At 43.2% G+C, this 24,149-nt stretch overlaps 1 protein-coding gene across 1 annotated transcript in view; it reads left to right on the forward strand.

The window, feature by feature from the left end:
* Positions 1-362: 362 nt before the first annotated feature.
* LOC121571120 (neurexin-2) overlaps positions 363-24,149 on the forward strand; it is a 712,543-nt gene continuing 688,756 nt past the window's right edge. Inside the window, 1 exon segment of the mRNA XM_041882424.2 lies at positions 363-389. The gene's annotated coding sequence lies outside the window, so the exon portion shown is untranslated.

Raw genomic sequence — 24,149 nt, forward strand, 5'->3', positions numbered from 1 at the left:
TAAATCTCAACGCTGCCAAACAGTTACTATTTGTGTGTTCCATAAGTACCTCAGAGAAAAAAAAAGCATTTGTGTGAGCAATGGCCTACGGGGGTTGCACCGAATGAAATGCTTTTTTTTTCTACTCCCCACATCAAGAAGTGTTTGCTTGTTTTTACGTTATCTTCTCTCTCTCTCTCTCTCTCTCTCTCTTTCTCTCTCTTTTTTTACCTTTGAGTTGAATCTCTGACATCCGAGTCTGCCCCAGGATGTCTGTCACAAACTGCAGTCCAACGTTGTGACAATGTTTTTTTTTCCTCCCGTTGCCTTTTATGACCTCTTTTCTTTTCTTTTCTTTTTTTTCTGTTCTTTCCTTCAAGGTCTGGCGCACCTGACGTTAAACAACCAAGGTATGGGTTCATTCCTTTTTTTGGGTTCTTTTTTTGAGGAAAACTAAAAATACCCCTCCGCCCAACCTCGCCTCTTCCTCACTCCTCTGCTTTCCTCACCATCCCTCATTCCCTACCTTCATTTCCCTTAACCCGTCCTCCTAACCCATCTCCCTATCCCTGGCACGCCGCAATTCTCGCCCCCTCCTCCCCCTTCATTTCTCTTTGTTTTGGTTGTGCTTCCCACCACGTCCTTCCTTGTGCTCTCTGTGCCTCCACACTGTCCGTTCCACCCTTGTCCTGTCCTTCTGGCTCACCTGGAACCACCTCTGACCTACGACCTCCCGGGCTGCAGGTAACGCTTTTCTGCTCTCCCTACTGCTTGGGTTTTCAAAAAAGTGTCTACTGAAAAAATATAGTTTGTCAAGTGAAGTGTTAGCTGTAAGTTACCCCTCTTACTATTGCAACAAGGTTGTTGTTGAATGACACAGAGTTTTCTATCACCACTCTGTTGTCATTCTCATTGTTTGGCACCCTGATCTGTTATGATGAGGTTTTTAGGTTCTTCAGAGACAGACTGCTAGCTATTTGATTTAGCAATGAAATGTTAACCTGGAAAGAATGTCTTGTGAATTATGTATGAAGAAAATACTGTCTGAAAAGCCATGATATTGAACTGTGCTGCTATGTACATGTTATGGTCTCCAATGGAACTGCTTTAAGGTGCTAATCTGACTCAACATTTCACCATAGCTACCATAGCTTTACTCTCAACCAAGACCAAGCAAACACAGCTGATCTAGTGACACAAACTTTATCCTTCTATTCCATCACATCCCTTAGAGTGTTTCTCTCTTCACACAGCCAACCTTATCTGCCCTGTTTATCCAGACACAGGGTTGCTCTGTCACCTCCTGACGTGAACCTACTAAGAATGGCGGGAGAGGGAAAGTTCATGGGCGCGAGAGAGAGTGAGAGTGTGAATGAGAGTGAGAGTGAGAGTAAAAGTGAGAGTAAGTGAGAGTGAGTGAGAGAGATGGAGAGAGAGAGAGGGGGGGGAGGGGAGAGAGAGAGGGAAGAGAGAGAGAGAGAGAGAGAGAGAGAGAGAGAGAGAGAGAGAGAGAGAGAGAGAGAGAGAGAGAGCGAGAGAGAGAGAGAGAGAGAGAGAGAGACTTGGAGCATATTGAGTCTGTAAGGATTGATCACCTAAAATCAGAATATAAATACCTTTTACTGTGAATGGGTTACAAACGTTTTAGTGACCGATAATATTTTTCTTGAATTCTATGACACTTTCTTATCTGGATAGTATATTAAACATAAATCTGCACCAAAACAAATTACAAAAAGCATTTAGTCTTACATATAAGGAAAGACATAAACAGGTAATATAATATTAATAAAACAATAACTTTATTTAAAGAATAATCTTAGCGGAATACATTGTCTCATTCAAACCTGAAAATGAAGACACATTTAAAGACTAGTTAGCTCCTTTACATGTCTGCAACACCTCCACTTTAAAGACTCCTTAGCGCCATTACATGTCTGGAACACCTCCCCTTTAAAGACTCCTCTAACTGCCTTGCATTTCTGGAACACTTTGCCTTTAAAGTTTCCTCTAACTGCCTTGCGTGCGCTAGCCCTCCCTGCAGAGGCTCGTTGTGAGCAAGAGCTCTGAGATCCCCCTCCGTCCGTGGGTCCTAGCCATCCATAATTAAAGCAGAAATAGTGCTACTTCATTGTTCCTGTCACTGGGTGACTCAACGGAACACCTACAGCTCCTCTAGACAGCCGCTTTGATCCCACTGAACCATAATCCTCTCATTTCTATGCAGGTTCGTCTCTGCTTCACCGTGATATTTTTTCTCTCGTACCTTTATTATGTAGGCCTTTTCTTCCTTACAAAAGCTTTTTTTCCCCCTCCAAACTGTTTACTCGGTCCGTGTGGTCTCAGCATGAAAGGTATGCATGGTGATAATTGGACACACTTGAGGAATCAAAATGTCGGTATTAAGATGTTTCCCAAAATCCTTACCTTAACCTTACCGTCCATGGCTACAGAGTGACTCAGCCATTAGCGGTTCCCTTCCGCAGTTCGGAGCATGGCTTTGCATTTGTTTAACCCCTGATGAGGACCAGGAAACGTCTTAACTGTCGAGATTTCTGGTGGAAAAAAGGAGGTGAAAAAGAGTACTGTCACAAATGAATACCTGTTCAAAGGGAAGAGAGAGAGAGAGAGAGAGAGAGAAACAGGCACAAAGCTGAAAATAGATGGGACCAGCAGAGCTTACTGGAATATGCCTCTCTCTCTCTCTCTCTCTCTCTCTCTCTCTCTCTCTCTCTCTCTCTCTCTCTCTCTCTCTCTCACCACTCAAAAATAAGGTAAAACAGGCAGAGAAAGGTAGAAGTCTGCACAGTACTGATTTTGATCTAACCAGGCCACAGGCGTTCTATTGAGGTCTAATGCATATTCGGAGTAGGGAAATAAAATGTATCCTACTTTCATCTTCTTTATACATAATTTATTAGGGAAATAGAAGGGAGAGATGCCGTGATACAACAGTTCAAGAAAAAGCAGCTGATCAGACTTTATTTAATAACACAAACTTTGGTCTCCCCGGCCTCCGTATTGATTGGCTGTAGTTAAAATTAATACAGTGGTCATCCATCGTGAACAGGGAACATCTTTAAAGAGCGTGATCGATAAGCCTATTTGGCTCAGGAATAAAGTGCCACAGCTTCAGTGACTGACATGGTTTGCAATTGAAGGCTGAGACATTTTTGTCAGTGTCTGTATTGAGACAATAACAGTGTGTGTGCTTGCGTGCGCACCTGTACAGTTGTGTATTTTTTGTCTGCCTGTCCGTCTGCGTCTAGCAACATTTGTTCAAAGCAAAGTTAAAGCGGCATGTCGCGGTCACCGGCCGTGCTGGCTGGTGGATCAGAGAGCAGGTGCTTTTTCACCTCCAGCCCTGACATCACACACCATCACAGTTGTAGAGCCAAGCGAAGAAAATCAATGCCTCACTACGTCACAAACCTGTCCTTCCCAGATATGAAGGGCAAAGCCCAGGTTTCGACAGGCTGATCTCTCCCTGTCCCTCCGGCTGTCACTGCTCCGCCACCACACTGAGACACACCCTCCCTATGAAGTCACACTGAGACACACCCTCCCTATGAAGTCACACTGAGACACACCCTCCCTATGAAGTCACACTGTGGCACACACCTCCAATACTGCCACTACACCTCGCCCCCCAAAAAATACATATTAACACTGATCTAATTATTGTGGTGTTATAATACATAGTGGACAGTATTTGGTTCCGTAGTGTCATGACAAATTAAGTGTTCAACGTTATATAAGAAAAACAAATGTATTATTCAATATTCTTTCCTAAACGTAGTTTGCAAGTATAATAAAAAAAAAAAGACATATCATATTTTATTTAAGCAGGAAAGTTCATACATATCACGGTCTACATCAATGTGTGGTAGAGAGCAGTGAACCGAATCACATATCCATAACAACAGTGTCCCTTCATACACACAGATCTACTCACATTGGCTACCAGTAGACATTAATCTATACCACAAGGATGTTCAGCCACCTAAGGAGCCACGTTACCCTTGAGCATACTGAGCCCATGTACATGTGCTCGGATAAGCAGACACCTGACCACCCGCCTAGACCACCCACCTGCACACACACCCATGCGCATACATATTCAAATGAGTCCAACCATATAACACTGGTCAAGAATAGAAGGGTCCAAGACGTGCCTCCGGCCCAAGCCATCCGAGACGCCCAGCCCATCCACCCACTACAAGAGTGACCAGTAGATCAATAACTCAACTCTCTCCTCAACACCAGTATAGTCAATAACTCAACTCTCTCCTCAACACCAGTATAGTCAATAACTCAACTCTCTCCCCAACACCAGTATAGTCAATAACTCAACTCTCTCCCCAACACTATTTCCTTCCCACCTCTTTTAAAAAATAATTTCCCAAGGGAGAGGGTTGGAAACAAAAGTTAAAGAACTAACAAAAAACCTACATATATAGTATATTATACATACATATACAGTAGGGTTAAATTATTGACACTGTTGATAAAGTTGAGCAATAATGACTGTATAAAATAAATATTTAAAATACTGAGCTACATTGTATGCTCCAAAAAATGGGGTAATTATATTATTTTATACCAATACAATTGCTCAGAGTAAGAGATGTCGTTTAACTTATAAATAAAAGTACTCCTCTCACGCAATGACTACATCAAGCTTGTGACTCTACAATCTGTGTTTCAGATTATTTTGTGCCCAATAGAAATTAATGGTAAATAATGTATTGTGTCATTTTTTTAGTCCCTTCACTGGTATTGTAAATAAGAATAGAATATATTTATAACCACTTCTACATTAATGTGACTGCTAACGTGATTACGGATAATCCTGAATGAATCGTGAATAATGATGAGTGAGAAAGTTACAGAGTTTCAAAGATCATACTCCCAAGACATGCTAACCTCTCACCATAACCAATAACATGTCATGGGGGTATGATATTTAACAGCGGGGGCACGTGCCCCCTCAGATTGGTCCTGTTATTTTTTTATAAAAATTTTTTCTGTAATAATACTAGCCACCTAGCAATTTTATGAACTTGGCTTTAGCTAGCCCAGATAGGTTCCCAATCTCCCAACCTCATAACTAGCTACCTATAAGCCCTTTCAGGCTATTAATCAAGTTATAATAGCCAGCTTGACTAACTATCTTAGCTGGCATGCCTGCTGGCAAGGTTGGTAGACTTTAGAAAAGGAAGCAATAACTAAATGTACTGAATAAGACTCACATTCCTTTCAATCTTTTACCCAGATTTAAGCAGAGATGCAGAGAAGCATATTTAGTTTCTTTAAAAAAAGAACCACCAGTCAGGAGGATATGGACGGCTCAAGAGGTTTGCTTAGATATGAAGAAAAATAGACATAGCATTTTTGACATGGCATAATGATTATGGCTCTAGATTGCAGGAAAAAGCTGTTTCAGGTGTTTGAACATTTTCCAATTTACAGATGGCGGGCTGAGCCCCCCTCCGGACCACCCCCCTACCATCCTCACGTACTTTGTGCCCCTCAGATTTGTTGGGTGATCTTGCACCCTCTTTAACTTTCTCACTCATCATTATTCACGATTAATTCAGGACTATCCATAATCATGGTAGCATCCACATTAATTCAGAAGTGTTTAGAAACATTCTATTCTTATTTACAAAAAAGGTGACTCCAAAATGACACAATCAAATTGATTATTTACCATTCATTTCTATTGGGCACAAAATAATCTGAAACACAACAAAAAAATTAACTGCAAATGCATCCAACAAGTTTGTAGAGTCACAAGCTTGATGTGGTCATTGCTTGCTAGGAAGATGGGACCAAATACTAAACTTTTTACTACTTTTTGTATAATAATCTTTAGGGTAATCAATCATTTTTACCCATACCTTTTTTGAGAGAAAAAAGGTATTACTTGTTAAAGGTCCAAAGCAGCCGTTTTTATCTCAATATCAACTAATTTCTGGGTAACAATTAAATACCTTACTGTGATTGTTTTAAATTAAAATGGTCAAAAATAAACAAAAATAGTTTCTTAGCAAAGAGCAAGCAAAACATTTTCTAGGACTGTCTGGGAGTGGTCTGAGTGGGGAGGGGAAAACTGAAACCTAGCTGTTATTGGCAGAGAGGTTTGGAACTCTCTTTCTTATTGGTCTATTAACACATTTACTGCCTGGTGATGTCACCACACTGGCCAAAACTCCATCCCTCCAAAACAGGCTGAAATTTTCAATGAGCTGTTACACTAAAAGGGCATTGTCATTATTTTCACAATTTCACAGTAATTTCCTAATTTTTGGGGAGCATATACAGTGGGGGAAAAAAGTATTTAGTCAGCCACCAATTGTGCAAGTTCTCCCACTTAAAAAGATGAGAGAGGCCTGTAATTTTCATCATAGGTACATGTCAACTATGACAGACAAATTGAGAAAAATATATCCAGAAAATCACATTGTAGGATTTTTTATGAATTTATTTGCAAATTATGGTGGAAAATAAGTATTTGGTCACCTACAAACAAGCAAGATTTCTGGCTCTCACAGACCTGTAACTTCTTCTTTAAGAGGCTCCTCTGTCCTCCACTCGTTACCTGTATTAATGGCACCTGTTTGAACTTGTTATCAGTATAAAAGACACCTGTCCACAACCTCAAACAGTCACACTCCAAACTCCACTATGGCCAAGACCAAAGAGCTGTCAAAGGGACACCAGAAACAAAATTGTAGACCTGCACCAGGCTGGGGAAGACTGAATCTGCAATAGGTAAGCAGCTTGGTTTGAAGAAATCAACTGTGGGAGCAATTATTAGGAAATGGAAGACATACAAGACCACTGATAATCTCCCCTCGATCTGGGGCTCCACGCAAGATCTCACCCCCTGGGGTCAAAATGAATCACAAGAACGGTGAGCAAAAATCCCAGAACCACATGGGGGGGACCTAGTGAATGACCTACAGAGAGCTGGGACCAAAGTAACAAAGCCTACCATCAGTAACACACTACGCCGCCAGGGACTCAAATCCTGCAGTGCCAGACGTGTCCCCCTGCTTAAGCCAGTACATGTCCAGGCCAGTGGCGGCTCCTGAAAAAATTCTCAGGGGGGGCAATTTTTCTGATGATTTAGGTGACCTACACACATTTTAAAAAAGATATGTCCAGCAACAACATGAAGACAGGGGCAGCATATAAGTCAATACCAGAAGCATTTATTGACTGATCTCAAAAGTGTTGGCTTACAAAAGCAAAATAAGTTGGAGACCCTGACGCCCCACGTGACACTGGCTGCATTTAGACAGTAAAAATAATCAAGGGTGTTCTTTCACATTCCTCAACACTGCATAAACAATATGCATTTCCATAAAACACCTCATCTAATTGTGCCACAAAGTTGACAAGTCCAAGAAAAATACCAGGGTTGGTGGAGCCCTCAGTTTCATCTTTGCCTCGCAAAGCTAACTCAAACACTCGCAAAACTTCACACACTGGATTAGCTCGGCTGAGGATGTGGCGGTTCTTGCTAACCTCATCGTTGTGGCGGCAGACAGCTAGCCTGTATCCCTCATCCAGTTGAGTGGCAATGTTCACTCTCCCCAAAACAGACAATCTCAAACAGCTATCCATGTGGGTCTTTGACAGCTCATGTTTCTTAATCTTTTCTGAAAGATGGTGCATGTCCGTTACACCAGTCGCTGTCCAAGCGGGTGCTGTCTGCCGTGCCGCCTTCAGGGTGAAAGAGTAAGCAGGGGGTAGCAGAAGACTGCATTAGCTACACCGCAGCCTGCTAGCCAGGTTTTTTCGTTCGTACCAATTTTTGGAAAATCCTCGGGTGTAGGACTTTCCCCCTTTAGTAGGAAACCTGTTGAATTATTAAATTTGGTCTGGGAGGTCCTAATTGTTTCGGTTGCCAATTTATCTTGATTTGTTCACGACAAAAAGGAACTTCTTTCAAAGAGACAATCGAGTTGCACTGAAACGCTAGCCATCTTGACAGTAGTACGTGAATTGATTGACGCTGCTACCGCTCTTTTCTTGAGTTCGTTCATGGTTATGTTACGTATGACGAAACGTAAGTGCAAGCCCTCCCGAAACCCATAGAGATTGTATTGAAAGCTCTGATATTTGAAAAAAAGATTTTACATGAGAGTCTGTGAGAGACTTCTGAGGGCGATTTTCAACCTGACTGAAATCGCCCGCAAAAGGGGCGGGGCCATTTGAAGCACGACTTTAGCCTGATTGGACATTTAGTGGCAGATCAGACGTCTAGATTAGAACACTGATAACTACTGTTGCCGTGATATAATTGATTAGAAAAAAAATCCCTTCCTTTTCCCGTTTGGCAGTGCGTCGCCCATATCGCCCTAATGAACACACCGCCCCTGGTCCAGGCCCGTCTGAAGTTTGCTAGAGTGCATTTGGATGTTCCAGAAGAGGATTGGGAGAATGTCATATGGTCAGATGAAACCAAAATATAACTTTTTGGTAAAAACTCAACTCGTCGTGTTTGGAGGACAAAGAATGCTGAATTGCATCCAAAGAACACCATACCTACTGTGAAGCATGGGGGTGGAAACATCATGCTTTGGGGCTGTTTTTCTGCAAAGGGACAAGGACGACTGATCCGTGTAAAGGAAAGAATGAATGGGGCCATGTATCGTGAGATTTTGAGTGAAAACCTCCTTCCATCAGCAAGGGCATTGAAGATGAAATGTGGCTGGGTCTTTCAGCATGACAATGAACCCAAACACACCGCCCGGGCAACGAAGGAGTGGCTTCGTAAGAAGCATTTCAAGGTTCTGGAGTGGCTTAGCTAGTCTCCAGATCTCAACCCCCATAGAAAATCTTTGGAGGGGAGTTGAAAGTCTGTGTTGCCCAGCGACAGCCCCAAAACATCACTGCTCTAGAGGAGATCTGCATGGAGGAATGGGCCAAAATACCAGCAACAGTGTGTGAAAACCTTGTGAAGACTTACAGAAAACGTTTGACCTGTGTCATTGCCAACAAAGGGTATATAACAAAGTATTGAGAAACTTTTGTTATTGACCAAATACTTATTTTCCACCATAATTTGCAAATAAATTCATAAAAAATCCTACAATGTGATTTTCTGGATTTTTTTCCCTCATTTTGTCTGTCATAGTTGACGTGTACCTATGATGAAAATTACAGGCCGCTCTCATCTTTTTAAGTGGGAGAACTTGCACAATTGGTGGCTGACTAAATACTTTTTTTCCCCACTGTAGCTCAGTATTTGAATTATTTATTTTATACAGTCATTCTTGCTCATCTTTATCAAGGGTGTCAATAATTTCGGAGCCCATTGTACACACAGAAACAGCACAGCCTCCATAAAATGAATCTAATTTGCAAAAATTATGTCAATAAAGACAATAATTATAGTGATCTGCCCAAAGGAGAATAAATGTAGTGTGTTCAATGGTGGGTGAATTTAGATATTTATTTATTTATTGCTTAAACAGAGACATTTAAAATCAAATGTGCAAATGTTTAACTCTGTTCTTTAAAACGAGGCTAATGGCCTTTTTCATATGTGTAAATTATAACACCAGGTCCCCAGTTCAATTTCTGACCAAATTATACACCAAAACACTCTGCTTCCTAATGCATTCATTCATTATGGACCCCTATAGGCTCCCAAGAACTCGTTGTTCTGAGCCTGGGGGCTCCCTTACTTTAACAAACCAATTAAGGGCTACTTAATAAATAAAATAAAAGCAAGGCCCTAATGAAATAATGTAGAAACCTAATAGGTTTAAATTACCAATGTTTCCAGCTCCTTAGCTTTTGATTTTAGGCGACTTCAAACAGCGTGGGTGAACGAAGTACATGATCAGAGCTTCTCTTGTATTCCCTAGAGGATGAACGTACTGGGAGTCAGATAAACCCTGTGAGAGAATCAAGATTAGTCTGATCTCCTTGGTGATAATAATTAAAATTTAGGAATTATATTGTAGTCATAGTGTAGTAGACTCAGTCCAGACCACACTGATTGTGATTTCAAATAATTGTTCCCTGATATGGCCAAAGATTCTTCATCAGTCATTGTACATAGCGCAGACTTCTTGTGCATACATACATAAAGTGGCTTGTGAAAGTATTCACCCCCCTTGGCATTTTTCCTATTTTGTTGCCTTACAACCTGGAATTAAAATTGATATTTTTGGGGGGTTTGTATCATATGATTTACACAACATGCCTACCACTTTGAAGATGCAAAATAATGTTTTTTTGTGAAACAAACAAGAAATAAGACAAAAAACTGAAAACTTGAGCGTGCATAACTATTCACCCTCCCCAAAGTCAATACTTTGTAGAGCCACCTTTTGCAGCAATTACAGGTGCAAGTCTCTTGGGGTATGTCTCTATAAGCTTGGCACATCTAGCCACTGGGATTTTTGCCCATTCTTCAAGGCAAACTGCTCCAGCTCCTTCAAGTTAGATGGGTTCCGCTGGTGTACAGCAATCTTTAAGTCATACCACAGATTCTTAATTGGATTGAGGTCTGGGCTTTGACTAGGCCAGGGGTGTCAAACGTACGGCCCGCGGGCCGGATTAGGCCCGCAAACGGGTTTAATCTGGCCCGCGAGATGATAAAAAAAATATATATATATATATATATAGATATATTTCTTTTTTGTATAAAAATTCGCTGCAATTTTTCAATAAAATAAACTGCTGTTCCAATTGCATCCACTGGATGGCGCAATAGCAATTGTGTTAAGCAAGCAAACTGTTTATACCGGGGCAGAGCAAGTAGGTCAAGCACGTGCAGCCAATGAGCTACTTTGTTTTGCCCGCGATATTTATTACGGCTTCTACTTTTAACATTATGTGCTTTGGCACCCTCATTGCCCCAATATGTCTCTGTCAAAAAGAGAAAAGTGGACGCGAGTGCAGAGTGTTCCAAGAAAAATTGTCATCCTATTTAATCACGGAATTGAATGGGAAAGCTGTATGTTTGGTGTGTTCAGAGCATGTTGCAGTGCTGAAAGAATATAACCTTCGCCGCCACTATGTGAGTCTTCATGCCGACAAATATGACAACTTTCAAGGACAGCGGAGATGAGAGAAGGTGAATGAACTGTTGGCGGGTCTGAAGAAACAGCAGTCTGTGTTTACTCACAGCCGAGACATCAGTGACGCTGCAGTGAAAGCTAGCTACCTCATTGCTAATGAAATCGCAGTGGCTTCAAAACCATTTAGTGAGGGTGAATTTGTAAAAACATGCATGATGAAGGCAGCGGAGATTGTGTGCCCTGAAAAGCGGCAGGCTTTTGCAAATATCAGCCTGACAAGAAACACAGTTGCAGACAGGATTTCCAATCTTTCAGTGGATTTGGACAGCCAGTTGAAGCAAAAGTAAAGTCATTTATTGCGTGTTCGGTTGCAATTGATGAAAGCACGGACATTACAGATGTTGCACAACTGGCCATTTTTTTCATCCGCGGAGTTGATGACACATTGACCGTCACCGAGGAGTTCGTGGAGTTGGTGCCGATGACAGATACAACGACAGCAGCTGATATTTTTACCGCACTCGTCGGGCGCGCTGGACAGGGTCGGAGTGGACTGGTCCCGCACTGTCAGCCTGGCTACAGATGGTGCGCCCTCAATGATCGGGAAAAAAGCAGGCGTTGTGACAAAGTTCAGAGAGAAAGTGCAATCTGCAAATGAAGGACGTGATTTTTTGACTTTTCACTGTATTTTGCACCAGGAGGCTTTGTGTTGCAAGTCATTAAAGATGGATAACGTCATGAAGGTGGTCATCCAAACTGTTTGAACTCCTGAGTGGCGCAGTGGTCTAAGGCACTGCATCGCAGTGCTAACTGTGCCACTAGAGATCCTGGTTCGAATCCAGGCTCTGTCGCAGCCGGCCGCGACCGGGAGACTCATGGGCGGCGCATAATTGGCCCAGCGTCGTCTAGGGTAGGGGAGGGAATGGCCGGCAGGGATGTAGCTCAGTTGATAGAGCATGGCGTTTGCAACGCCAGGGTTGTGGGTTCGATTCCCATGGGGGGCCAGTATAAAAAAAATATGTAATCACTAACTGTAAGTCGCTCTGGATAAGAGCGTCTGCTAAATGACTAAAATGTAAAATGTTAATTTCATCCGATCCAGAAGCCTGAATCACCGTCAGATTGACAGCCTTCTCAGAGAGAAAGACCACATCTATGGCCTGCCATACCACACTGAGGTAAGATGGTTAAGCCGAGGTGCTGAGGCGTTTCTTTGATTTACGAGAAGAAATTGAACAGTTCATGGAAGAAAAGGGCAAACCAGTGTTAGAATTTCATTCCGCAGAATGGATGCCGGACCTTGCATTTATGGTGGATGTTACAGAGCACCTGAATAACTTGAACAAACAGCTGCAAGGGCGCAACAAAGTTGTCACGCAGTATTATGACAGCATACGTTCTTTCAAGTTGAAGCTGTCATTGTGGGAGACGCAGCTCACTTCCCCTGTCTGAAAAATGTGTGCGCGACCCAACATGTGGCAGACATGAAGCGGTTCAAAGATAAAATAACTGGACTGTTACGGGAGTTTGAGCAACGCTTTCAGATTTATGTTTATATGTTTTTATGTTGATATGCTATTGTTTTTAATTGATTTTATTTTATTTGTATATTTAACCTATTCTTGACTCTGTGGTTCTTGCACTTTTTTGGGGAACAGGATTTCATTATTTTTATCTACATTTCTGCCTGAGAAATGACACCCTGATATAGTTCTGTGATCTGTGATATACTTCTGTGAATCACTGAGGCATTGTGTGTTTGTGTGTTCTTTGTCCTCAGAACTTTCAAATAACTTGAGGTATTTTATGATTAATAGTGATGTTGTGCTTTTTGGACACTGTCCTCAGGCTCCAGCTTTATGTTTATATGTTTTTATGTTGATGTGCTATTGTTTTTAATTGATTTTATTTTATTTGTATATTTAACCTATTCTTGACTCTGTGGTTCTTTGCACTTGTTTGGGGAACAGGATTTCATTATTTTTATCTACATTTCTGCCTGAGAAATGACACCCTGATATAGTTCTGTGATCTGTGAAACAGTTCTGTTAATCACTGAGGCATTGTGTGTTTGTGTGTTCTTTTTTCTTTAGAATTTTCAAATAAACTTGACGTGTTTTATGATTAATAGTGATGTTGTGCTTGTACTATTTTGGACACACTGTCCTCAGGCTCCAGCTTTATGTTGTATGTTGATCGTATTAAAACAAAGAAAACAATCTGAAGTTGTTGTTTTTAAGTTATATATACCATGATTTTTCCGGTCCGGCCCACTTGGGAATAGATTTTCCTCCATGTGGCCCCTGAGCTAAAATGAGTTTGACACCCCTGGACTAGGCCATTCCAAGACATTGAAATGTTTCCCCTTAAACCACTCGAGTGTTGCTTTAGCAGTATGCTTAGGGTCATTGTCCTGCTGGAAGGTGAACCTCCGTCCCAGTCTCAAATTTCTGGAAGACTGAAACAGGTTTCCCTCAAGAATTTCCCTGTATTTAGCGCCATCCATCATTCCTTCAAATCTGACCAGTTTCCCAGTCCCGGCCGATGAAAAAAGCATTTTCCTGTCGATGTGCCCTTACGCACTTAACCCTAATTGCTCCTGTAAGTCGCTCTGGATAAGAGCGTCTGCTAAATGACTAAAATGTAAATGTATTACGTCATTGCCTTCATACATAATTGTGTATACCTATGGCCATGAGTTTTTTCTTCCTGACCGCATGACCTGCAGCAGAGAACGAGAGCAGGTAATGTAGTCAGGAAGAATCCTAGGCCCTAAGTTAACCATATGTGTGGCCCTAGTTAAACACTCTGACACAGTCTGGTGCTGAGTTTTAATGTGATAATGTGGTTAAACACTCTGACACAGTCTGGTGCTGAGTTTTAATGTGATAATGTGGTTAAACACTCTGACACAGTCTGGTGCTGAGTTTTAATGTGATAATGTGGTTAAACACTCTGACACAGTCTGGTGCTGAGTTTTAATGTGATAATGTGGTTAAACACTCTGACACAGTCTGGTGCTGAGTTTTAATGTGATAATGTGGTTAAACACTGACACAGTCTGGTGCTGGGTTTTAATGTGATGATAAAAGAAAGTTATGGTGCTGATGATTGACAACAGTCACCTTGGTGACCTCTCTATAGAGTCCCTTGTGACGGAGGGGAGTGAATGTGTGCTTGTCCTCCAGATTGATCTGCAGCCTGGTGTGTGTGTGTTTGTAAGCATGTGTGTGTATGTATGTTTCTGTGTGTGTGCACTTCTGTGTGTGTCAGTGTACAGTGCATTCGGAAAGTATTCAGACCACTTGACTTTTTCAACATTTTGTTATGTTACAGCCTTATTCTAAAATTGATTAAATCGTTTTTTTCACTCATCAATCTACATACAATACCCCATAATGACAAAGCGAAAACAAGTTTTTAGAAAATGTTCCTAAAAATAAAATAAAAAATACTAAACTGAAATATCACATTTATATAAGTACTCAGTACTTTGTTGAAGGACATTTGGCAGCGATTACAGCCTTGAGTCTTCTTGGGCATGACTCTACAAGCTTGGCACACCTGTATTTGGGGAGTTTCTCCCATTCTTCTCTGCAGATCCTCTCAAGCTCTGTCAGGTTGGATGGGGAGCGTCGCTGCACAGCTATTTTCAGGTCTCTCCAGAGATGTTAGATCGGGTTCTAGTCCGGGCTCTGGCTGGGCCACTCAAGGACATTCAGAGACTTGTCCCGAAGCCACTCCTGCGTTGTCTTGGCTGTGTGGTTAGGGTCATTGTCCTGTTGGAAGGTGAACCTTCACCCTAGTCTGAGGTCCTGAGGAGGTTTTCATCAAGGATCTCTCTGTACTTTGCTCCGTTCATCTTTGCCTCGATCCTGACTAGTCTCCCAGTCCCTGCCGCTTAAAAACATACCCACAGCATGATTCTACCACCACCATGGTTCACCGTCGGGATCGTGCCAGGTTTCCTCCAGATGTGGCTCTTGGCATTCAGGCCAAAGAGTTCAATCTTGGTTTCTTCAGAGCAGAAAATCTTGTTTCTCATGGTCAGAGTCTTTAGGTGCCTTTTGGCAAACTCCAAGCGGGCTGTCATGTGCCTTTTAGTGAGGATTGGCTTCTGTCTGGCCACGCTACCATAAAGGCCTGATTGGTGGAGTGCTGCAGAGATGGTTGTCCTTCTGGAAGGTTCTCCCATCTCCACAGAGGAACTCTAGAGCTCTGTCAGAGTGACCATCTGATTCTTGGTCACCTCCCTGACCAAGGCCCTTCTCCCCCAGCTGCTCAGTTTGGCCGGGTGGCCAGCTCTAGGAAGAGTCTTGGTGGTTCCATACTTCTTCCATTTTAGAATGATGGAGGCCACTGTGTTCTTGGGGACCTTCAATGCTGCAGACATTTCTTGGTACCCTTCCCCAGATCTGTGCCTCGACACAATCCTGTCTCTGCGCTCTACGGACAATTTATTCGACCTCATTGCTTGGTTTTTGCTCTGACAAGCACTGTCAACTGTGGGACCTTATATAGACAGGTGTGTGCCTTTCCAAATCAAGTCCAATCAATTGAATTTACCACAGGTGGACATCAGGTTGTAGAAACATCTCAAGGATGATCAATGGAAACAGGATGCACCTGAACTCAATTTCGAGTCTCATAGCGAAGGGTCTGAAAACTTTAGTAAATAAGGTAGTTCAGTTTTTGTTTTTACAAACATTTGCAAAAATTTAATTAATGGGTATTGTGTGTAGATTGCTGAGAATAAAAAATAACATTTAATAAATTTTTGAATAAGGCTGTAATGTAACAAAATGTGATAAAAGTCAAGGGATCTGAATACTTTCCGAATGCACTGTATATTCAGGCAGGTCACGATTAATTATTGGCAGCCTCACTTATGGAAACTGACAGAGCAGATAATTCTCATTTGAAACTCCCACGTGGCCTGTCAGGGCATAGGCACACGCTTACACAGATCCACACTGTTCTAAAAAATTAACACGCATACCTTTACACACACAAATAGAAGACAAGAATGTTAGGTGTTTAGACATTAGACAGGTGGTTAGACAATGGAAAGATGGTTAGACAGGTGGTTAGACATTAGACTGGTGGTTAGACATTAGACAGGTGGTTAGACAGATGTTTAGACATTAGACAGGTGGTTAGACAGGTGGAAAGACAGATGTTTAGACATTAGACAGATGGTTAGACAGGAGGTTAGACATTAAACATGTGGTTAGACAGATGGTTACACATTAGACAGGGTGGTTAGATATTAGACAGGTGGTTAGACCTTAGACAGGTGGTTAGACAGGAGGTTAGACATTAAACATGTGGTTAGACAGATGGTTACACATTAGACAGGGTGGTTAGATATTAGACAGGGTGTTTAGACAGGTGGTTAGACATTAGACAGGTGGTTAGACCTTAGACAGGTGGTTAGACAGGTGGTTAGACATTAGACAGGTGGTTAGACAGATGACTTTAAGATTCCAAGATAGCGTAGCAGTGCGGTCGTGTTCTCTTGTGTGTCCATGTAAATAGCCTGTTTTTTGTATTTTCTTTGTATTTTACGTATATATTTCCCGATCACACTTTTCATCCTTCTACTAAATATACTTTCCTGCAACCCACCTCACTCGATGTGGAACGGATTCTATTATTTACTCACCTTTATCTAGAATCTCCAGTTGAAACTAGCCAGCCAGCTAACTAGCTACTTGCTATTAGCCACCGTCAGCGGTTTTCACCCAGAACATCGGACCTTTAACACTGGATAATCGCAACTAGCTAGCTGCAACCAAAGGAACGTTGTTGTTGGCTAATCAGCCTTGAGCTAGCCTTGAGTCAGGCACATCTCCCGGCTATCTACCTCTCTGTCAACCGGACGGGACCTCCTAGAGTCGACACGGAGCCCTGCCGATCCATCACGACTGGTCTGCCGACGAAATCGTCTGTGGTTTCAACAGGCTTCTCGTTGCGACGACCACGAAGATCCATCTGCTAGCACACGCAAACTACAACCGTGCTTCCTGCTCGCTGTGCTGAAGCACCAATTTGAACTGCTCTCGGACACACATATTGCTGTTCACTGGACCTTATGATCACTCAGCTGCACAGCTGATGTCTGCTGGACTGTTCCTTTACACGGTACCCTGTCCTGTTTATTCTGTTTAGCCTCAGCCCAAACTTTATTGCCATTACCAGTTGTTGTCTTAGCTCTCTCTAATAACACCTGTGATTGCTTTATGCCTCTCTCCCATGTCAATATGCCTTGCCTATTGCTGTTCCAGTTAGTTTTTATTATACAATTTCACTGTAGAACCCCAAGTCCCTCTCAAACTGCCTCAAATAGTTCCTTTGTTCCATCCCCCATACACACCGAGACCGGCTCAAATCGGTGCCTCCAGTGATGCTATCTCTTTCATTGTTACCCAACGCTTAGGTTTACCTCCACTGTACTCATATCCTTCCATATCCTTGTCTGTACATAATGCCCTGAATCTTTTCTACAACGCCCGGAAATCTGCCCCCTTTATTCTCTGTACCCAATGCACCAAAAGACCAGTTCTTAAGGCCTTTAGCCGTATCCTTATTCTAGTCCTCCTCTGTTCCTCTGGTGATGTAGATGCTAACCCAGGCCCTGCAGCCCCCAGTATCACTCCTACTCCCCAGGAGCTATCATTTGTTGACTTCTGTAACCGTAAAAGCCTTGGTTTTCTGCATGTTAACATCAGAAGCCTCCTTCCTAAGTTTTAGTTATTCACTGCGTTAGCACACTCCGCCAACCCTGATGTTCTAGCAGTGTCTGAATCCTGGTTTAGGAAGGCCACCAAAAATTCTGAAATGTCCATCCCCAACTACAACATTTTCCATCTAGATAGAACTGCCAAAGGGGGTGGAGATGCAATCTACTGAAGAGATAGCCTGCAGAGCTCTATCATACTATCCAGGTCTGTGCCCAAATAGTTTGAGCTTCTACTTCTAAAAATCCACCTTTCCAGAAATAAGTCTCTCACTGCTGCCGCTTGCTACCGACCCCCCTCAGCCCCCAGCTGTGCCCTGGACACCATATGTGAATTGATTGCCCCCCATTTATCCTCAGAGTTCGTACTGCTTGGTGACCTAAATTGGGATATGCTTAACACCCCGGCCATCCTACAATCCAAACTAGATGCCCTCAATCTCACACAAATTATCAACGAACCTACCAGGTACAACCCTAAATCCGTAAACATGGGTACCCTCATAGATATCATCCTGACTAACTTACCCTCTAAATACACCTCCGTTGTCATCAACCAGGATCTCAGCGATCACTGCCTTATTGCCCTGCGGTCCGTAACGGTCCGCGGTCAAACGACCATCCTCATCACTGTCAAATGCTCCCTAAAACACTTTAGCGAGCAGGCCTTCCTAATTGACCTGGCCCAGGTATCCTGGATGGATATAGATCTCATTCCGTCAGTAGAGGATGCCTGGTTGTTCTTTAAAAGTAATTTCCTCTCAATCTTAAATAAACATGCCCCATTCAAAAAATACATAACTAAGAACAGATATAGCCCCTGGTTCTCCTCAGACTTGATTGCCCTTGACCAGCACAAAAACATCCTGTGGCGTACTGCATTGGATGTAGTCTATCACAGTGCCATCCGTTTTGTCACCAAAGCCCCATATACTACCCACCATTGTGACCTGTACGCTCTTGTTGGCTGGTCCTCACTACATATTCGTCGCCAAACCCACTGGCTCCAGGCCATCTATAAATCACTGCTAGGCAAATCCCCGCCTTATCTTAGCTCATTGGTCACCATAGCAACACCCACCCGTAGTATGCGCTCCAGCAGGTATATCTCACTGGTCATCCCCAAAGTCAACACCTCCTTTGGCCGCCATTCCTTCCAGTTCTCTGCTGCCAATGACTGGAACGAACTGCAAAAATCTCTGAAGCTGGAGACTCGTATCTCCCTCACTAACTTTAAGCATCAGTTGTCAGAGCACCTTACCGATCACTGCACCTGTACACAGCCCATCTGAAATTAGCCCACCTAACTACCTCATCCCCATATTGTTATTTATTTTGCTCATTTGCACCCCAGTATCTCTATTTGCACATCATCTCTTGCACATCTATCTTGCCAGTGTTAATACTAATTGTAATTATTTTGCACTATAGCCTATTTATTGCCTTACCTCCATAACTTGCTACATTTGCACACACTGTATATATATTTTCTATTGTATTTTGACTTTATGTTTTGTTTTTACCCCATATGTAACTCTGTGTTGTTGTTTTTATCGCACTGCTTTGCTTTATCTTGGCCAGGTCGTAGTTGTAAATGAGAACTTGTTCTCAACTGGCTTACCTGGTTAAATAAAGGTTAAATAAAAAATAAAAATAAATAAAAAAGGTGGTTAGATGTCAGACAGGTGGTTAGACGGGTGGATAAACAGGTCGTTAGACAGCTGGTTAGACAGGTGGATAAACATCAGACAGGTTGTTGGACTGATGGTTAGACAGGTAGTTAGACAGGTGGTTAGACATTAGACATGTAGTTAGACAGGTGGTTAGACAGACAGGTGGTTAGACATTAGACAGGTGGTTAGACATTAGACAGGTAGTTAGACAGTGGTTAGACAGGTGGTTAGACATTAGACAGTTGGTTAGGCAGGTGGGTAGACATTAGACAGGTAGTTAGACAGTGGTTAAACAGGTGGTTAGACAGGTGGTTAGACATTAGACAGGTGGTTAGACAGGTGGTTAGACATTAGACAGGTGGTTAGACAGGTGGTTAAACAGGTGGTTAGACAGGTGGTTAGACATTAGACAGTTGGTTAGACAGGTGGGTAGACATTAGACAGGTGGTTAGACAGTGGTTAAACAGGTGGTTAAACAGTGGTTAAACAGGTGGTTAGACATTAGGCAGGTATGAAACTTAAATCCGTTCTACCTAATTTCTACCAGCATGTTAAATGTGCAACCAGAGGAAAAAAAACTCTAGACCACCTTTACTCCACACACAGAGACGCATACAAAGCTCTCCCTCGCCCTCCATTTGGCAAATCTGACCATAACTCTATCCTCCTGATTCCTGCTTATGAGCAAAAACTAAAGCAGGAAGCACCAGTGACTCGGTTAATAAAAAAGTGGTCAGATGACGCAGATGCTAAGCTACAGGACTGTTTTGCTAGCACAGACTGGAACATGTTCCAGGATTCTTCAGATAGCATTGAGGAGTACACCACATCTGTCACTGGCTTCATCAATAAGTGCATCGATGATGTCGTCCCCACAGTGACCGTACGTACATACCCCAACCAGAAGCCATGGATTACAGGAAACATCCGCACTGAGCTAAAGGGTAGAGTTGCCGCTTCGCCGGCTCCGACGCTCGTCGGATGTGGCAGGGCTTGAAAACTATTACAGACTACAAAGGGAAGCACAGCCGCGAGCTTCCCAGTGACACAAGCCTACCAGACGAGCTAAACCACTTCTATGCTCGCTTCGAGGCAAGCAACACTGAAGCATGCATGAGAGCACCAGCTGTTCCGGATGACTATGTGATCACACTCTCCGTAGCCGATGTGAGTAAGACTTTTAAGCAGGTCAACATTCACAAGGCCGCAGGGCCAGACGGATTACCAGGACGTGTACTCCGAGCATGTGCTGACCAACTGGCAAGTGTCTTCACTGACATTTTCAACATGTCCCTGACTGAGTCTGTAATACCAACATGTTTCAAGCAGACCACCACAGTCCCCGTGCCCAAGGACACTAAGATAACCTGCCTAAATGACTACCGACCCGTAGCACTGACGTCTGTAGCCATGAAGTGCTTTGAAAGGCTGGTCATGGCTCACATCAACACCATTATCCCAGAAACCGTAGATCCACTCCAATTTGCATACCGCTCCAACAGATCCACAGATGATGCAATCTCTATTGCACTCCACACTGCCCTTTCCCACCTGGACAAGAGGAACACCTACGTGAGAATGCTATTCATTGACTACAGCTCAGCATTCAACACCATAGTGCCCTCAAAGCTCATCACCAAGCTAAGGATCTTGGGACTAAACACCTCCCTCTGCAACTGGATCCTGGACTTCCTGACGGGCCGCCCCCAGGTGGTAAAGGTAGGTAACAACACATCTGCCACACTGATCCTCAACACGGGGGCCCCTCAGGGGTGCGTGCTCAGTCCCCTCCTGTACTCCCTGTTCACCCATTATTGCATGGCCAGGCACGACTCCAACACCATCATTAATTTTGCCGACCACACAACAGTGGTAGGCCTGATCACCGACAACGATGAGACAGCCTATAGGGAGGAGGTCAGAGACCTGGCCGTGTGGTGCCAGGATAACAACCTCTCCCTCAACGTGACCAAGACAAAGGAGATTATTGTGGACTACAGGAAAAAAAAAGAGGACTGAGCACGCCCCCATTCTCATCGACGGGGCTGTAGTGGAACAGGTTGAGAGCTTCAAGTTCCTTGGTGTCCACATCACCAACGAACTATCATGGTCCAAACACACCAAGACAGTCGTGAAGAGGGCACGACAAAGCCTATTCCCCCTCAGGAGACTGAAAAGATTTGGCATGGGTCCTCAAAAAAATTCTACAGCTGCACCATCGAGAGCATCCTGACTGGTTGCATCACCGCCTGGTATGGCAACTGCTTGGCCTCCGACCGCAAGGCACTACAGAGGGTAGTGCGTATGTCCCAGTACATCACTGGGGCCAAGCTTCCTGCCATCCAGGACCTCTATACCAGGCGGTGTAAGAGGAAGGCCCTCAAAATTGTCAAAGACTCCAGCCACCCTAGTCATAGACTGTTCTCTCTGCTACCGCACAGCAAGTGGTACCGGAGTGCCAAGTCTAGGTCCAAAAGACTTCTCAACAGCTTCTACCCCCAAGCCATAAGACTCCTGAACAGCTAATCATGGCTACCTGGACTATTTGCACTGCCCCCCCCACCCCCATCTTTTTACGCTGCTGCTACTCTGTTAATTATTTATGCATAGTCACTTTAACTCTACCCACATGTACATATTACTTCAACTAGCCGGTGCCCCCGCACATTGACTCTGCACCGGTACCCCCCTGTATATATAGCCTCCCTACTGTTATTTTACTTTGCTCTTTTTTTCTCAACACTTTTTTGTTGTTGTTTTATTTTTATTTTTATTAAAAAGAAATGCACTGTTGGTTAAGGGCTGTAAGTAAGCATTTCACTGTAATGTCTGCATCTGTTGTATTCGGCGCATGTGGCCAATAAAATTTGATTTGATTTGATATTTAGACAGGTAGTTAGACAGGTGGTTAGACATTAGACAGGTGGGTAGACATTAGACAGGTGGTTAGACATTAGACAGGTGGGTAGACATTAGACAGGTGGTTAGACATTAGACAGGTGGTTAGACATTAGACAGGTGGTTAGACATTAGACAGGTTAGACAGGTAGTTAGACAGGTGGGTAGACATTAGACAGGTGGTGTTACGTTCTCACCTCGGGTGTAGTTCGTCTGAGGAGGAGACATAAATGCCCGTGCACACAAGGTAAACTAGATGGATGGGGAAGAAATGTGGGGTGTAGCTAACTAAAATAATCAGACACTACAACCTGAACTCAATGTTAGCCCTCGGGGGACGTTTAGTAAGTTACTTAACAAAAACATACAAACACCCATAAAGAAACAGTAAGAAAACAAAGATCAAACAATCCAGGGAAGGTAAGAGAAGGGAATGTTTGGGAACGGGGTCCAAGTAATGAAAATAAACAAAAGGTCTCTCCTCTTCTAGACACCCAATCCACACTCTAATCCTTAACCAGCTTTCCTAACTGTTACCACAAATACAGGGGTGACACCCACCTGGCTAACCTAGTGTGTAAAACAGTGGGTTATTTACGTGTGAATGTACACCCGTGGGCAGAACTATCTTTCCCTCCTCCAGGACCCAGGTAGGGTGGAATACAGCAGGAGGACAGGCTGCAACACAAACAAAGATAAATCAAAACCACCAATAACCAAATCCTCAAACAGCCAAACAAAAAGTGCTCTCTCTCTCTCTCTCTCTCTCTCTCTCTCTCTCTCTCTTTTTTTTTTTCTCTCTCTCTCTCTCTCTCTCTCTCTCTCTCTCTCTCTCTCTCTCTCTCTCTCTCTCTCTCTCTCTCTCTCTCTCTCTCTCTCTAGCTCACACGACAAACAGTTTATATGCTCTAGTCAATCAGTCACTCAACCACAGCTGCCAGGACTCCGGACCGAAGCCACGCCCACCATCGTCAGCCGCAACTCAGCACACCTGTAATGACCAGAACACACAAACAGAACAACCACTCTGAACCACACACACACAACAAAGGAAGATTGGGAGAAAGAAAAACATGTCACACGTAACAGGTGGTTAGACACTAGATAGGTGGATATACATTAGACAGGTGGTTAGACAGGTGGTTAGACAGGTGGTTAGACAGGTGGTTATACATTAGACAGGTGGTTAGACAGGTGTTTAGACAGACAGGTGTTTAGACAGGTGATTAGACCTTAGAGTGGTGGTTAGACAGGTGGTTAGACATTAGACAGGTGGTTAGACATTAGACAGGTGGTTAGACAGGTGGTTAGACATTAGACAGGTGGTTAGACAGGTGGGTAGACATTACACAGGTGGTTAGACATTAGACATATGGTTAGACGTTAGACAGGTGGTTAGACAGGTGGTTAGACAGGTGGTTAGACATTAGACAGTTGGTTAGACAGGTGGGTAGACATTACACAGGTAGTTAGACAGTGGTTAAACAGGTGGTTAGACAGGTAGTTAGATGTTAGACAGGTGGTTAGACAGGACAGGTGGTTAGACAGGTAGTTAGACAGGTGGTTAGACAGGACAGGTGGTTAGACAGGTGGTTAGACAGGTGGTTAGACATTAGACAGGTGGTTAGACATTAGACAGGTGGTTAGACGTTAGACAGGTGCTTAGACAGGTGGTTAGACATTAGACAGGTGGTTAGACGTTAGACAGGTGCTTAGACAGGTGGTTATACATTAGACAGGGTGGTTAGATATTAGACAGGTGGTTAGACAGGTGGGTAGACATTACACAGGTGGTTAGACAGGTGGTTAGAC

The sequence above is a fragment of the Coregonus clupeaformis genome, chromosome 8, assembly GCF_020615455.1.
Source record: "Coregonus clupeaformis isolate EN_2021a chromosome 8, ASM2061545v1, whole genome shotgun sequence".
NCBI lineage: Eukaryota > Metazoa > Chordata > Actinopteri > Salmoniformes > Salmonidae > Coregonus > Coregonus clupeaformis.